The sequence below is a fragment of the Macrotis lagotis genome, chromosome 2 (assembly GCF_037893015.1).
Source record: "Macrotis lagotis isolate mMagLag1 chromosome 2, bilby.v1.9.chrom.fasta, whole genome shotgun sequence".
Taxonomy (NCBI): Eukaryota; Metazoa; Chordata; class Mammalia; order Peramelemorphia; family Peramelidae; genus Macrotis; species Macrotis lagotis.
Window position 1 is genome coordinate 39,345,662 of NC_133659.1, and position 15,713 is coordinate 39,361,374.

General features: G+C 39.1%; 1 pseudogene; it reads right to left on the reverse strand.

Moving 5' to 3' along the window:
* Nucleotides 1-5,767: 5,767 nt before the first annotated feature.
* LOC141512643 (guanylate-binding protein 1-like) overlaps nt 5,768-15,713 on the reverse strand; it is a 135,632-nt pseudogene continuing 125,686 nt past the window's right edge.

The following is a 15,713-nucleotide window of genomic DNA, read 5'->3' on the forward strand; positions in this document are numbered from 1 at the left end:
CATTCTATCAAAATCAAGTTATGTTCATACTTTCAACCTCAGCATGCTCTCTCTAATAGAATTACAGTTTCTAAGAGTTTTGAGAATTTTCATCCCATGTAGGCTTGTAAGCAGTTTAACCTTATTGAGTAGCAGTCTTTTCCTTTTTCCCATTTATCTTTTCATGTATCTCTTGTGTCTCCTATTTGAAGATGAGATTTCTGGTTCTATTTGCTCTGGTCTTTTCATCAGGAAAGTTTGAAAGTTACCCATTTCATTAAATGTCCATCTTTTCCCCTGAAAAGATATGCTCAATTTGGTGGGTAGGTGATTCTTGGTTTTATTCCAAGTCCTGTAGCCTCTGTTATATCATATTCCAAGACTTTCAATCCTTTAATTTGGATGCAGCCAGATCCTATGTAATCCTGACCATGTCTCTTTAGTATTTGAATTGCTTCTTTCTGGACACTTGGAGAATTTTCTCCTTATTCTGATCATTCTATAGTTTGGCTGCAATATTTCTTGGCATTTTCATTTTGAGATCCCTTTTCACTTGGTGATGATTGCATTCCTTCAATGACTATTTTACCTTCTGGTTCCAGATATCAGGGCAGTTCATGAGGATTTACTGAAGAATGAAAACCAGGCTCTTTTTCAATCCTGGCTTTCAGGTAGTATAATTAATATCAAATTATGTCTGCTGAGCATGGAAAGAATTACATAAATTGATGCTGAACCAAGAGAATATAGTACATATTAGCAACATTGTGAATTGATCAAATATATGGATTATATGGATTCAGCTCCTCTCAGTGGTCTGGAGAGGTAGGATAACGCTGGGAGATCTGTTATGGACAACCCCATCCACACCCAGATTAAAAAATACAACCAAAATCCAAATGAATCCGCTGTTCACCTTTTAAAAATTTGTCGCATATTTTCCCTTCATATCCCATGGTTTCCTTTCTTTTTTCCTTAGTCCTCATACCTTAAATACAAAATGATTACTATGCAAACATGTTAAACACAAATGTATGTGCACAACATTCACTAGACTGATGGGAGGGAGGGGGAGGGAGAGTGCAAGAAAAGTGTATAATTTATAAATATGTGAGTGGATGAATGTTGAAAAATCTTTCATTCCACGTAATTGGAAAAAATAAAATATCAATCAGAAATTCTCTCTCCATTTATTATCCTCCATTGCCCAGTTCAACTGTTTATCAAAGAGGTATTTTACTTTTTGTTCTATTTTTAATTTTTTAATTTTATTTAACAGGTTTCTCATTAAATTCTTAGTTTCCATTAGTCCTAATCTATTTTCAAAGGAAGTATTTTTCTTCCTTTAGCTCTTGCATTTCCCTGTCCATTTGGTCAATTCTATTTTTTTAAATAGTTATTCTCATTTTGTACAAATAATGTTTTTTTACATTAATAAAATATTCTTGTTTAAGAATAAACAAAATACCCATCCCCCCATAAACATAGACTTGCTTAAACAATAAAGTAAAGGGGAGAGAAAAAAATTAAAATTAAAAAAATAATAGTAATAATTGTAGGTATGTCTAGGTGGTGCAATGGATGGAGCACCTGCCCTGGAGCCACGAGCACCCGAGCCCACATCTGGCCCCATAGACCCAACAATCACCCAGCCTTGTGACATGCAAGGCACGTGAACCCCACTGCCCTGTAAAAACCAAAAAGAAAAAAGAAAAAAAGACCCAAAATAAAATAAAATGGTAATAATAGTAGGGGTGGCTGCGTGGCAGACAGAGCATTGGTCCTTAAGCCAGGAGCACCCAGGTCCAAATCTGGCCTCAGACAACCAACAATCACCCTCCTATGTGTATCTAGGCAGGCCACCCAGCCCCATTTGCCCTGCACCCACCTTAATAATAAGAAGAAGAAATGTGCTTCAATCTTTGTTCCAACACCAACAACTCTGTCATGGGTGGATGACATTCTTTATGACAAGTCCATCGCAAAAGTTACTTCCATATTTTTCCACCGTTGCCATTGCTGATCACAACTCCCTCCTTTCATATTTCTCCACTACCATGTACTATATTTTCTCTCTCCTCTCACTCTGACTCTTCTGTAGAGTAGCTGAGTGGTACAGCAGACAGATCCCTGGTCCTGGGGCCAAGATGACCTGAGCCCCCACACCACCCCTTAGACCTAGAATCCACCTGGCCCTATGGTACAGGATAGACCATCCAATCCCAGCCCCTTGCAAGAAGTAAAAAAGAAAATGTGTTATATCTGACCATTCTCCCCCCATGGTCCATCCTCCCCTCCATCACTCACATCACCCCCCTTCCCCCTGTCCCCTCCTTCTTACTCCCGATGTCTATACCCCATTGAGTATATTTGCTGTTTCCTCTCCTAGCCATCTCTGATGAGAGCAAAGGTTCCCTCATTCGCCCTTCCCTCCCCCCTTCCATATCATTGCAATAGCTCATTGTAATTAAAAAAATATTATTTGAGATATCTTGGCCTATTCCCCTTCTCCTTTTTCTTTCTCCCATTACATTTCCCTTTTTTCTATTGACTCCATTTTTATACCATATTTTATCTTCAAATTCAGCTTTCTCCTGTGCTTCAACTATAAAAGCTCTCTCTACCTCCTCTATTAACTGAGAAGGTTCATATGACTATTATCAGTGTCATTTTTCTATGCAGGAATACATGCAGTTCATCCTCATTAAGTCCCTCATATTTCCCGCCTCTCCTCCAATCTCCATGCTTCACCTGAGTCCTGTATCTGAAGATTAAACCTTCTGTTCAGCTCTGGCCATTCCGAAAGGAACATTTGAAATTCCCCTGGTATATTGAAAGTCCATCCTTTTCCCTGTAAGAGGACATTCAGCCTTGCTGGGTAGTTGATTCTCGGTTGCATTCTAAGCTCTTTTGCCTTCTGGTATATTATATTCCAAGCCCTATGAGCTTCCAGTGTAGTCCTGTGTGATCCTGACTGCAGCTCCATGATAGTTGAACTGTATCCTTCTGACTGCTTGTAATATTTTCTCTTTGACTTGGGAGTTCTGGAAATTTTCTATAATATTCCTAGGGGTTGCTTTTTTGGAATCTCTTTCTCGGGGGGATCAGTGGATAATCTCCATTTCTATTTTGCCCTCTGCTTCTAGAATATCAGGGCAAATTTCCTGTAGTAATTCTTCGAAAATGATGTCAAGCCTCTTTTCCTGATCATGACTTTCATGTATTCCAATAATTTTTAAATTATCTTTTTAAGTGTGTTTTCCATATCACATTTTCTTCTAATTTTTAATTTTTTTGCTTTTGAAGTATTGATTCCTGATTTCTGGTAAATTCATCAATCTTCCTGAATTCTATTCTTTGTTTGAAGGATTTCTTCTCCTCAGAGAGTTTTCTTATCTCTTTCCATCTGGCCAATTTTGCTTTTTAAAGCATTCTTCTTCTCAATAACTTTTTGAACTGTTTTATCCATTTCACCTAAGCTGGTTTTTAGCATGCTATTTTCTTCAGCATTTTTTGGGATTTCCTTGACTAAGCTGCTGACTTCATTTTCATGTTTTTCCTGCATCTCTCTCATTTCTTTCCCCAGTTTTTCTTCCAACTCCCTCATTTGATTTTCAAAGTCTTTTTTGAGCTCTGTCATAACCTGAGCCCAATTTCTGTTTTTTCTTGGAGTCTTTATATGCAGGAGCTTATGCTTCTTCATTTTCAGACTGAGTATATTGACCCTTCTTGGGCTCATGTGCAAAATATTTCTCAATGGTGTTCCTCGTTTTTCTCTGCTTGCTCATTTTCCCAGCCTGAGCCTGGTTTTGGGGTGCTTCCTGAGATTTTGGGACACTCCCACAAGGGTCTCAGTGTGTGAGGCTCTGTCCTCCCTCCTGGTCTGTGAATGACTATATGCGCCCCCCTCTGCCACGGGGCTGAAGTGGGGGGGCCTGCTGTTATATGGGGGGCCTAGACTGCGATTAGGATCTGAATGTGGTCAGAGCTCCACAGTCCTGTTCCAGGGGCAGAGGACAGTGCTCTGCAGGCTCTCTCTTCACTCCCCTCCCTCAGCTCAATGGGTTTATGCCCTGGGGGCTCCTGCTTACCAGCGCTGCCTGCTTCTGTTTCTGGATCTGGGCTGTGGTGGCCACTCTGCTCACTGTGTGCCCTGAGGGCTGGGCTCCACATGCTCGTTCTGGCAGAGGTCCCCTGCTGTTCCCCTACTTTGTGCCCGTTGCTCCCCCGGGGTGTATCTCAGGAGACTCCCCCGCCGCTGTGAGCTGGGGCTCCCAGCACCCTGGGTCTGCCTCCGGGAAGCTGGAGTTCTTTCACTCTGGCTGGCCACCCCTCCAACGGGCCGCCCCTCTGACCCTGGGGAGCAGAGCCTCTCTGCTCTTTTCCAGGTCACTTTGAGTAGGAGAACAGCCTCACTGGGTCCCTCTGTGGGTTCTGTCTCTCGAAAATTTAGTGTACTTAGCTTATGAATTTTATGAGGGATCCTAAGACACTATCTGTTGTCTCTGGTCAATTCTATTTTTAAAACAACTGCTACCTTTTTATCCAACTGCCCTAATATATTTTTAAAGGATTTATTTTCTTCTCTCAATTTTTGTTGCAAAGTATTAAAATTTTCTTGCATTTCTTTTCCTATTTTTCCATTTGATTTAAAAAAATCCTATCTGAGTTCTAAGTTCTTCTAGGCTTCATATTCTTCTGCTCTCCTTTTCTGAACTTTTGTTTTGCCCATCTTTATCTCCAAATAACCTTTCAATGGATCCTGTTTTTCTCTGACTTTTCCTGTTGATTTTGAGATTTGTTATCTATCCCAAGGTTCTTGTGTTGGGGAGATTGCTTACTATCCTTTGGTGGTGAGAGCGCTAGAGAATTGCTAGCTATCTTGGGCTGTTGGTGTTGGGACCTCCTGGGGCAGCCTGTTCCCTACAGTGGGAATGCCTGAGGCTATCTTGGTGTTATCCACAGGCAGACCAATCACTGGGGTAGTTTGAAAAGACTGGCAATGCCAAGGACTCTCTCTCTGGATCCACCATCATCAAGGGTAAACTCAGTCTCCTGGGGGGGCAATTGGGAAATGTGGGAACATCTGGGGCCTTCTCTGTATTGTTTACGCAATGTCACCAAGCCCTCCTCCTGCCTAGGAATGCCAGAGGCTCATTATCAGGGTCAGGCCATCCAGACCAACCAGGCACGTGGGCTGAGTGTGGGTTCTGGGCCTCAGCACTGGAGCTTTGCCAGCCCCCTGGAGCGGCCCACCCTGTAGGCAAGTCATAACTCCAAACCCTCCACTCCCACCAACAAGGATCTCAAGTTAGTCCCCCGCCTCACGCCTCCCCCTTGCACTGGGTTTCTGCTCTTTGCCCTTCCCTCCCCCATTCTCCCTCATGACAAACTTGGAGCATGCTTCACTATGATCTTTTGTGTGTTCTGTCACTCCAACACCTGTTAAGAATATTGATTAAGATCGGTTCTGAGGGCAAGTCAGGAGCAGATTTCCCTGTGGGTTTCTGTCCACCATCTTTACCAGAAATCCTCATTGTGTTTTAATCTTGAAACAAACTTTCAAGCTCCAAGGAAAAAGTTTCAAGGGAAAAAGTGAAAATAATGCCTAGATATGTGAACCTGGACAAATCACCCAACTTCTCGATCTTAGTCCTTTAATCTGTAAAATGGGTACAATACACAATCTCATTGATAAGAAGAAAAATTTAAATGGAATGTTTGAAATAAACTTTAAAGTTTAAAAAAAGAAAAGAACCCTTAGCTATTTTTCGAGGCTTCAAGTCCAGCTCTTCAGGAATGCTCTACAAGTTTCCTTTTTCATTTAATTCTTTCTTTGCTCTTCCTGCTTTTCTCTTCTTTCTAAGGCTTTTTGAAATGCTTCTGTTAGTTTATAAATAGAAAGCCTCTATAGCAGGGAACTCTTGCTACTCCTCACTCCCTAAATCCAGAATGAGAGACTAAAGCAGACTAAAACATACTGTCTGAGAAATGAGGCAAGAACGTAAAGAATCACTGCATGTGAAGGCTCCAACAGGAGTATTATCTAATACCAAGTCCCCAAACAACCTTCACATGCTTTGTATCTACAGGAGAAGCAAAGTCTATGACTTAGCATGCAGATTTTTAGGTAGAAGGACTATATCCTCCAACCATCAGGGAGGGGTCCCTGGCTGTTGGCAGTAAAAAAATGTGACCATTACAAAGCCTGTTTTCTGCTGGCAGTAACTTAATATATAGCAGAAAAGAGGAAGTCATGGGATAACAGATAGAGGGCCAGGCTCAGAGTCAGGAGGACTCCTCTACCTGAGTTCAAATCTGACCTTAGACACGACCTAGTGGTGAGACTCCAGGCAAGTCACTTCCCCCTGTTTGCCTCTGTTTTCTCATCTGCAAATGACCTGCAGAAGGAAATGGCAAAATTCTACAGTATTTTTTCCCAAGAAAACCTCAAATGGGGTCATGAGGAACTGTACAAAACTGAAAAGACTAAACAACAACAGCTTCCTAAATTTGCATATAAACATACATTTATGTGTGGATATGTGCATGCATCTGTGGTGTATAATTGTAGGCATGTTCACACTCAAGTACACAGACTCCCTGAAATGTGAGGGGCATTGAAGACCATAATGTCTAGCCCTCTCATTTTAAACATGAGAAACATGATGTCCAGTACCTAAGATGACTTGTCTCAAGGACACTCAAACAGCATTGGAAGCAGAGTTTGCCTGGTTTTTAAAAATTCAAATGTACATGTACATATATGCATTTATGCATTTAAAAGCATTATTCTGAGGCATCCCTAGATTTTGGACAGATTGTCAAAGAAATTCATGAAGTACAAAAAATTAAGAATCCCTGAGCTAAAGAGAGAAATAGACTTAATTGATGGAACCTCCAGGTAGGGGTTCAGGATTGCCAATAGAGCTTGTATTTGTGCTCATTATTATAACTTCTGAAAGGAAGGATGAATATAACTGAATCCAGATCACAGTGGACAAAGGAAAAGCCAGGAGATTTGTGGTGGGAGTGAGAGACTGCCCCCTGGATCTTTCCCTATCCCCCACAAATGGGTAAAGCAGATTCACAGGAATAGAGGAGCTGGGAGTGATCTTGCCTGGAGGCTCCTCCTCCTCTCCACCTCCAGCTCCTTCTTCCTCCCCAAATCAAGAGAAGAATCCAAATGGATAAGTCTAATTCATCTTCCCAGCCATCATTCTCTCACCTTGAAATAAATGAACCTTCTGACATTCATTTGACACAAATGTGTTATTATTCATAAGAAATTGCTATATTTCTGAATATAGCTCTATATGGTATGAATGAATAATTCCTCAAGACAGCATTGTAAAAAAAATTAATTGTCTTCAGAGAAGATACAACTTCATATAGGTCTCTAGTTAAAAATGAAGACTTGGGAAGAAAATGACAATGATCTTACAGAACTTGGAAAGAAATCAGACTTTTAATATAGAATCGAAGAATAGAGAAAATCATTAACATCTTTAGTGGCCTAAACCATATCAACCTTATTATCTGAAATTCTGATGGTCTCCACATCCTGCCCATTGTCCCCTTAACCTTGTATTTAACTAAAGGGGAGTCTTTCATTTTCATTTTCATTTTCTTCCTGAGTCTTCACCTATAGATTTATTGGCAAATCCCAGATAATAAAATTTTGTGTTTAATCTATATTTTTCTGTTATATTATTTTAATCCTACTTTTTAAGGTTTCTTACAGTTTTACAATTTATAATGGTGTATTCATATAAATACCAAGAACCCTACTTAATTCAAGAAAAACAAAAAAGAGAAGAGATGACAAAGCCAGTCTATATAGGAATCAAATGCAAAGGTAAAGTCGCACACTTTTTGCCTATTTTAAAATCATTGCAGGACCTTAGGTTGGGGTGGGGGTGGGGTAAATCGCACTCTTAGACTTGTAATCCTTGAATTTCTAATAGCCCTCATAGTACCACTTCACAAATAAATGGGACCTTGAACACACTCCTTCAAGTTAATTTGGGTATTTACAAGAGGGAGAAGGTCTCAGGCTTCATAATAGAATACAGCTCTCCTCTTCTTTGGGTTTACCCATTTCAGATGTCAGATAATTGAATTCCTCTTGAAGTTGCTCTGCTTCTTTTTTGAATTCTTCTTTTAGTAACTGTCTCTGTTCCTGAAGAGAAACAAATAGAATTCAAGATCATGAAAACAAAAGAGACCACATAGAACTCTGAGAATATTGTTCAGATATTCAAGTAAACCTCTCCAGATCCTCAGAATGACCTGTGGAAAGTGTATGCCAGACTGTGAACTTGAGAGAAAAGACCTGGGGAACTGGCCAGAGTGAAAGCATCTGCCACAAGTTTCCCCAGGGTACTGAGGGTAGGTGGAATGTGAGGAGGCAGTAGAAGGCCCTCACCTGAGAGGCCTCTCCAGAAGTGTAGACTAAGAGTCCACACCTGCATCTGCAATAGCTAACAGGTCTGGGGTCTCTGGCAGGAGCTGCTGGCATAGAACAGAGCACAGGGTAGATACCAGCACCTGTGCCGCCTTCTGCCTCTAGAACAGAGGGAGGCAGCTTTAAATCCAGAAATATCTGTCTCTCAAGGTGGTTAAAAAATATTCTTAGAAGTACAAGGAGATAAAAGCAAAGTTTATCTGACATATGGAGAACAAGTCAAATCAAAACGCCAAGAAATTAATAAGTTCTATAGTGTCACATATTAACTACCATTTGTATAGAACTTGGAGGTTTGCAGAGCATTTTTCTCCCCACACCTCAGTGAAGTTTCATGAAATGACATGCCCATTTTCTAGATGAGGAAACTAAGATATGGGGAGATTATGAGATGATGGGGCTTTTCCACAGCCATGTGGTCAGTGTGTGGTATTGGCTTTAGGATTCAGAGTGAGAGAAGACAGGAAAAAGAAAGCAATCAGCAACACAGATGAGAGAAAAATGTATATAATTGGTGCTCTAAAGAAACCCCAAGGAGCGAAAAAAGAACCAGGGAAGAGGCAGAGGAAGACATAATGGGAGAGTGGAACAAAACAAAAAGAATAACAAGACACTGGAGAACAATCCCAGATATTCCCCAAACCAAAACCAATATTGAGAAAATCAGGACGGCAATGGAAGAGAGCTAAAGAAGTTCAAACATTAGATTAATTGTAGGGACTCTGGAAGGTATTGAGGAAAACAAAAATCCTACTTCATACTGAAGACATTTGAAAGTAGGAAAGATTTCCCAGAGTGGATCAGAGCTGAGCATGGCACACGAGTGGAAAGAATTCAAAGGGTTTCAGCAAGAAGAAATCAGAAATTCCATCCATCATGAGATACCATTGTGAAATTTCAGAGTAATAAAGGCAATGATTAAAGTGAGGTGAAAGAAAATTGAAATTACCTAAGGGACAAAATAATGGTATGCCTTTCCCAGAGTTCTCAGCCATGCCAGAAAAAAGAAATAGTATGATCTGTTTTGTATAGACATACACACACACACATGCACGTGTACATATGTGCATATGATCAAAGTCTGGTAATTTTAAATTTTCTGATGTAATTTTTCCCCTTCAAGAATAATGTATATATGTATGTGTGTATATATTTCTATTTCTATAAATACATCTGTATAATATATTTATATTGTAAAGATCTATACTCTATGCAAACATGGCTTGAAGAGAAATAATTACACTGAAAAAATAACATATTTATTTATATAAACTTTATATATATTTCTACACTAATAAACTATATATAATATATATACTCTATATATTATATAAAGTATGTGTGTATGTGTATTTTACTCTTGAAGGGAAATAATTGTGAGAAAATTTAACTTTTATCTAGATATAGAAAATGGCATTCAAAACCCAAAAAGACCTCAAACAATTTCTTTAATAAAAGTCTGGGAGAAGTCTGGGAGACCACACATTGTCTAGGGAGAGTTCCTGTTCCATAAACCAATCAAATCTCAACAAAAAAGAGTAGAATAGTATTTCTATGAGACACTGGACAAGAGTGACTTCAGAGGAGAGGGAATGATTTAGATTATCTCTGAGGTCCCTTCAATCCTAAATTCCTTGAACCCTTTGTTACTGATGAATTTTAAAGACTAGAAACTATTTCATCTACAAGAACACACAGATTACATACCTTGAGCTTCAGAGCCTGGACTCTCTTGCTCTGCTATCCACAGTTTCCTTTCTAATTCCATCATTCCAGTCATTTGCTTTACATGCTCCTGATAGCTTTTTTAGTTCTGCTCCAACATCTCCAGGTTCTTCATCTTTCCTCTAACTGCAATACAGCAACCTCTGCAGCCTGAGCTTTCAGACGCTTCACTGAAGTTGATGAAAAATAGGGGAAAATGAATGAAGGACCACTGATCCTTCTGGTCATTCTGCTATGATTTCTCTCATTTTAAATAATTTAACTTCTTGGCATTGATTTTCCAAGACAGTAACCAACAATCAAGTGAACATATATGCCAGAGAATGTTTTGGTAAGAAGAAAGAACTCTTTCTGTATACTAATGGCCAAGTCACATTAAAGTAGTCTGTGGAGGCCTTCCCGATAATCTAGAACCAAGTTCATGGACTTCTAACCTTCAATTTCCTTTTCCATTGCAGAGAGTGATGGGTCTGCCTGCAGTATTGCTTCAGCTTCATCTTTCTTGGACTTCAGGTAGTCCTGCAGAGTCTCTTCAGACTGAAAATACAAAGAATGTGAACTATAAAGAGGAAATAAAACTGTTGGGATAAAGTCACAAATTGACTGTTCACATAACACTGGTCTTGACAGTGGTCCATTCTACTTGCCATTGTTGTCATTCACCTTGGGGCTCGGAAATGTCTCTTGAAGATCCCTCTCCACCCCTAGTCAGAATCAATTGCTCATGGGAGAGTTCACCTGTATCCCCTTCCTGGGCTGCTGGTAGTACTTCTGTTTCAGCTCTTTGTTCTTCTGCAGAAAGAAATGATAGCCCCCTGGTTTAGAGAAGGCTCCCTTCTTCACAGCTTCTTCCAGAGGACTGAAAATATCCTGAAGTAAAGCTCTGCATCGTTGTACAGACTCAGTCTGGTTCTGGTTACAAAAGTCATCTAGCTTAGCTTCTAGCTGGCTCTTTAGAGAAATATAAAGGAAAAGAAGTGTAAAAGGTAAAGTTGGAAGAACTTATCAGAAGTATCAGAATTTCTAGAAATGAATTCTTAAAAGAAACTTGCCTTCCCTCCCACATATGCATATCAGAGATATTCCAACCCTTATACTCGACTGATTTTTACAGAATCCTCTGGTGGATCTATTTTAAGAGATCTTAAAGTTTATGGGAAAAGGGCAAAACAGGTTCCATAATATGCAATTTCCTAAAGTCCCTTTCCCACATCTTTGCCTTAGATCACAATCCCCAGTTCTTCATATTAATTGTTTCTAATCTTCAATTTCTCAAAATTAATAATAAATGTATTACAGTATCATAGTTAATCAGCATCTTTTATAAAACATCTGCCATAAGACTCTTTAACTTAAAGGAGTACAAATGAATTTTCTGGGGCACATGATTAACTGAACACCACAACCTTAGACTCTTGTAGGCTAGTTTTCTTAAGAAGAACTTCATTTTCCTTTCTGGAACTGCCCTTCTTCATGTGGACCCTCCTCTCCCATGAAGAGGAGCAGCCCAAACTACTGTCAGTTCCTTCTGAAATTTCTGGTTCACATCTTTGAAAGAATCCAAGAAGACTCCAATGGCTTCTCTTTCACAGGTGGCATGTATTTCCAATAACTCCTTAAGGGTCTCTGTGGGAAACTGGACCCTTTGTTTCATCATCCCTTCATATAGTATAAGGGCCCTTTGAACTGCAGCTGATTTCTCTAATTGAACCAGTCCCAAGATTGCATTCTTCATACAAGGCATATCTCCCCTGGTTATGGTCGCAAGATAGGTCAGGACTAAATATTCTAGACATATAGAGAAACCAAAAAAGGGAGAGGTCAAATCCATCAGAAGACTCAGAATCAATCATAATAAAGAATGAGTATATATGCTTCACTTTACATTATATCTTAATTATTGCGCCATTGGGAATATATTAGAAATGGTATATATAAAGTTTTCAAATTAACCCTTTTCAATTCTAACATTTTATGATTCTTTGAAAGCTTCACAGCAAACTTTTCCTTTGAGAGGAAGAGGAGTCCCCAATGGTAATAATGAGAAGCAATGGAGAGAATAGATAAAGGAACTGCCTCACTCTCAAACAAGGTAGCTCTGGTCATTCTCTTAATGACCCCAATTATCTTCTCTCTTTTGAGAATGGTCAGAAGCAAGAAACTTAAATGATAGGTATAAACATTTCATTATCTTAATTACTGCAACATTGGTGAAGGATTGGGCATGGGGTGTGGTACTGAAGATTTTCACGTGGGCTTTTCTGGTTCTAACTTCTTATTTTCTTTTAGGAAAATTATTTAGCCTTATAATAGACTTTCTGATATTGGAACATGAAATTTTAATAATATTAAGAGACAGCGGAAAGGAACTTAGAATGGACTTTGTAATGTATTCACTACACTATATCTAGTTATCAGGGGCTCTCCTTAGAGTGTTCTCTCTTATATTTCCCTCTCCTGTTCCTCTACAAATAGCCCAAGAAAAATCTTGGAAGAATGACTGGGGGCGGAAAGGACTCACGGGGTCCATTGACTGTGATGCCTCCCTGGAGAGTTTTTACATTGGAATGGTGGAAGATATAGGAGCAGAAACTTTCCACTTGTTCCACAAATTGAGGATCCAGTTTACCATCATGAAAGTTCTCAAGCTCGGAAAGCTTCTTTTGGTGGATAGATAGGTTGAAGATAAAGCATTTCCTTTTGGGGAATAACTGGCGGATACACTGACGAGGTTGGTTGAACATTTTAACTTCCTCAGGTTTACCTGATGGAAGGAAAGGAGAAATCTTGTAATACAGAGTAAAGCTTGAACTTCAGACACGGGTTCTAACATTATGTCCCCTTTCAGGAACCTGTATTTGGGCTGAAATGATGTGTTTGTGCCTAGGTCTTTTGCACTCTCTCCCTCTATATTTTTTGACTCCCACATTGGAATATGAGGTACGGAAGATAGGAACTGATCCCTCCCACTTCTTTGTATATCCAGTGTTTACTCCTGTGCTTGATACAATCAAAATGCTTAATAAAAGACTCTTCATGGTAATTAATGATGATAATGATGATAACAATTATAAAATGAAATGAAAATAGCCTTTAGTTTTTCCCTGAAGTCATATTTGATGCAAGGAATTATGACTAGAGAAGTATGTATTCAGAAAATAAAATAAATTCTGGAAAAATTTCGCCCTCCCTCTCCTTTTACTGCCCACATCAATGTCCAACTCTCAAACCCTGGGGACCTTTCTTGGGTTTCAGTGTCATGCCTAGGAACACATCAGAGGTGATGGATTTCCCACCAACTTCCAAACTCCAAGGTAAAACCATGCACTGTCCACATGAAATTTGGGAAGAAGATCACAAATTCTGAGGAGTTTTCTACTTCATCCATGTTGGGAGCAGATCTGCTTATGAGCTTGTCTATCAGTTTAGTCAAAAATCTGGGGAATTAATTAAGGAAATATGGCAAAGAAAAGCAATAGCTCCTGTTTCACAATTCCTTCAATTCTTTGAAGTCTTTTACATCCCCTTGGTCTTGAATAATCTGATTATATTTTTGACATAAAGTATAAGCAATTTCTCTTTAACTTGTGATTCATATATACATACTCACAAACATGTGTACACAGACACTAACACCTGTCCTTAGATCATGAGAAATAGAATATGGGCTTCAGAGAGATGTCCAAGGAAAGTGAAGACAATCCTCTAGTCCCTTCCCCAACTGTACTCTTCCCCCAAATCACAGAAAGGATACTGCAGTTGGTCTGTGGCCTCCTGGTTGATGGTGCCCATGCTGTTGTAATTAAAAATACTTCTCAGGAGCACAATCCAGGCAGAGATCCATGTGTCATCTGCATTGTCACCCTACTAGTCAGATCACACTCCTTGATCTTATTACATGATACTTTTTGACTCCCATGGTAGCTCCTAGATTAGTATACCTCTGTACCAGGTGAAAATCGAGTTACCCTAGGCTTTTGCAGACCTTTGTCCTATGGTAATGCCAACATACTCTCCTTCATTTTCCAGCATAAATACCATCTTTCCTTCTTGGTTTCTCCATATCACCCAGCCACTCACTGTCCAGGAGAACAAGATTGTGACTTGGTTTCTCAGGATGAGGAACGTATATACCCCAGTCAAATACCCTCTGGGGAGTGTCTGGTCTAGGGAGACCAAATATGGTCTAGGGAGTGTTCCTAGTCCATTAAAACAACCATTTCTCAACAATAGTAATAAGAAAACTTAAGCATATTGTTACATAGATTGTGAAGTAGAAATGTGATCTTTTGTAAGAGGAATAGAAATATTTAAGATGAGATAAAAATATATTATAATTTTTAAAAGATATAAAGCAGAAAAAAATAAGTTTGTAGATAAAATAGTTTTTAAAATGATATAGGAATGACCTGATGATTTTGAAGTAAAATGTCTTATTTCTTACAAAAATAGAATGATAAGGCTATTGAAGGAAAAAGTGAAACAGTAGTTTATGAAATCTAAATTTAATTGTTTCATTAGTTGATCTAGGTGTTGGAAGAGTTGAGATCACCCAAAGAGAAAAGGAGAAGCACATGATGGATATGAGTAGGTACATTACCAATAATGATTTGCTCAAGAAAATCAGGGTGAGGGATGCTATTAATGAGAGAAATTGCATTTGTAAAGATCATGAAGCAAGAATGAGCAATTATCAATAGACACTTACTGGCTTTTTTTTTCAAGAAAAGTATGGGAAGATAACTAGCTTGCTGAGTGACTCCTTTATGGAGGATTAATACGAGACCATGGTCACAAGTCAACTCAGATGAGACAGAATGGTTGAGATTTTCTCTGAGATCCCTTTTATTTTTATACTTCTTTGAACAATTTTTAATGCCACATTTTAAAAGATGAGAAACTACTTCATCTGTCTGAACTAATGGATTATATACCTTCAGTTTCAGAGCCTGGGCATTCTTTTGTTCTACTAGCAAAAGTTTCCTTTTTTATTTCCATACTTGTATGATAGAATAGAAATAGGTGGCCCCTTTGCTCCATCATCTCCTGAATCTCTTGTATTTCATTCAACAGCTTTGCAGCACCCTCTGCAGCCTGAACTTTCAGATGCTCCACTAAGGATGATGAAAAATTGGGGAAAAATTAAAGAGAGTTGAAGGGCCACTGGTGCCCATGGAGGCATTCTTCTCTGATTTATCTCAGCTTAAATGATTTAACTTTGTGGTTTTAATTAGGAACATTTTCCAAGACAGTGACCAACAGACAGGTGAACAGACATACCTACAGAAAGAAAATTTTGATACCAAGAAAGAGCTTATTCTGGATACTGATACTCAAGTTGCATTAAAAGAATCAGTGGAGGACAAATGATACAGGGTCATGGTCATGGACTGCTCACCTTCAATATCTTTTTGTTTTGCTGAAAGTGACTGGTCTGCCTGTAGAATTGCATCAACTACATCTCCCTTGGACTTCAGGTATTCCTGTAGAACTTCCTCAGCCTGGCAATGGGAAGACAGGGAATTTGAAAAAAGGAAATAAA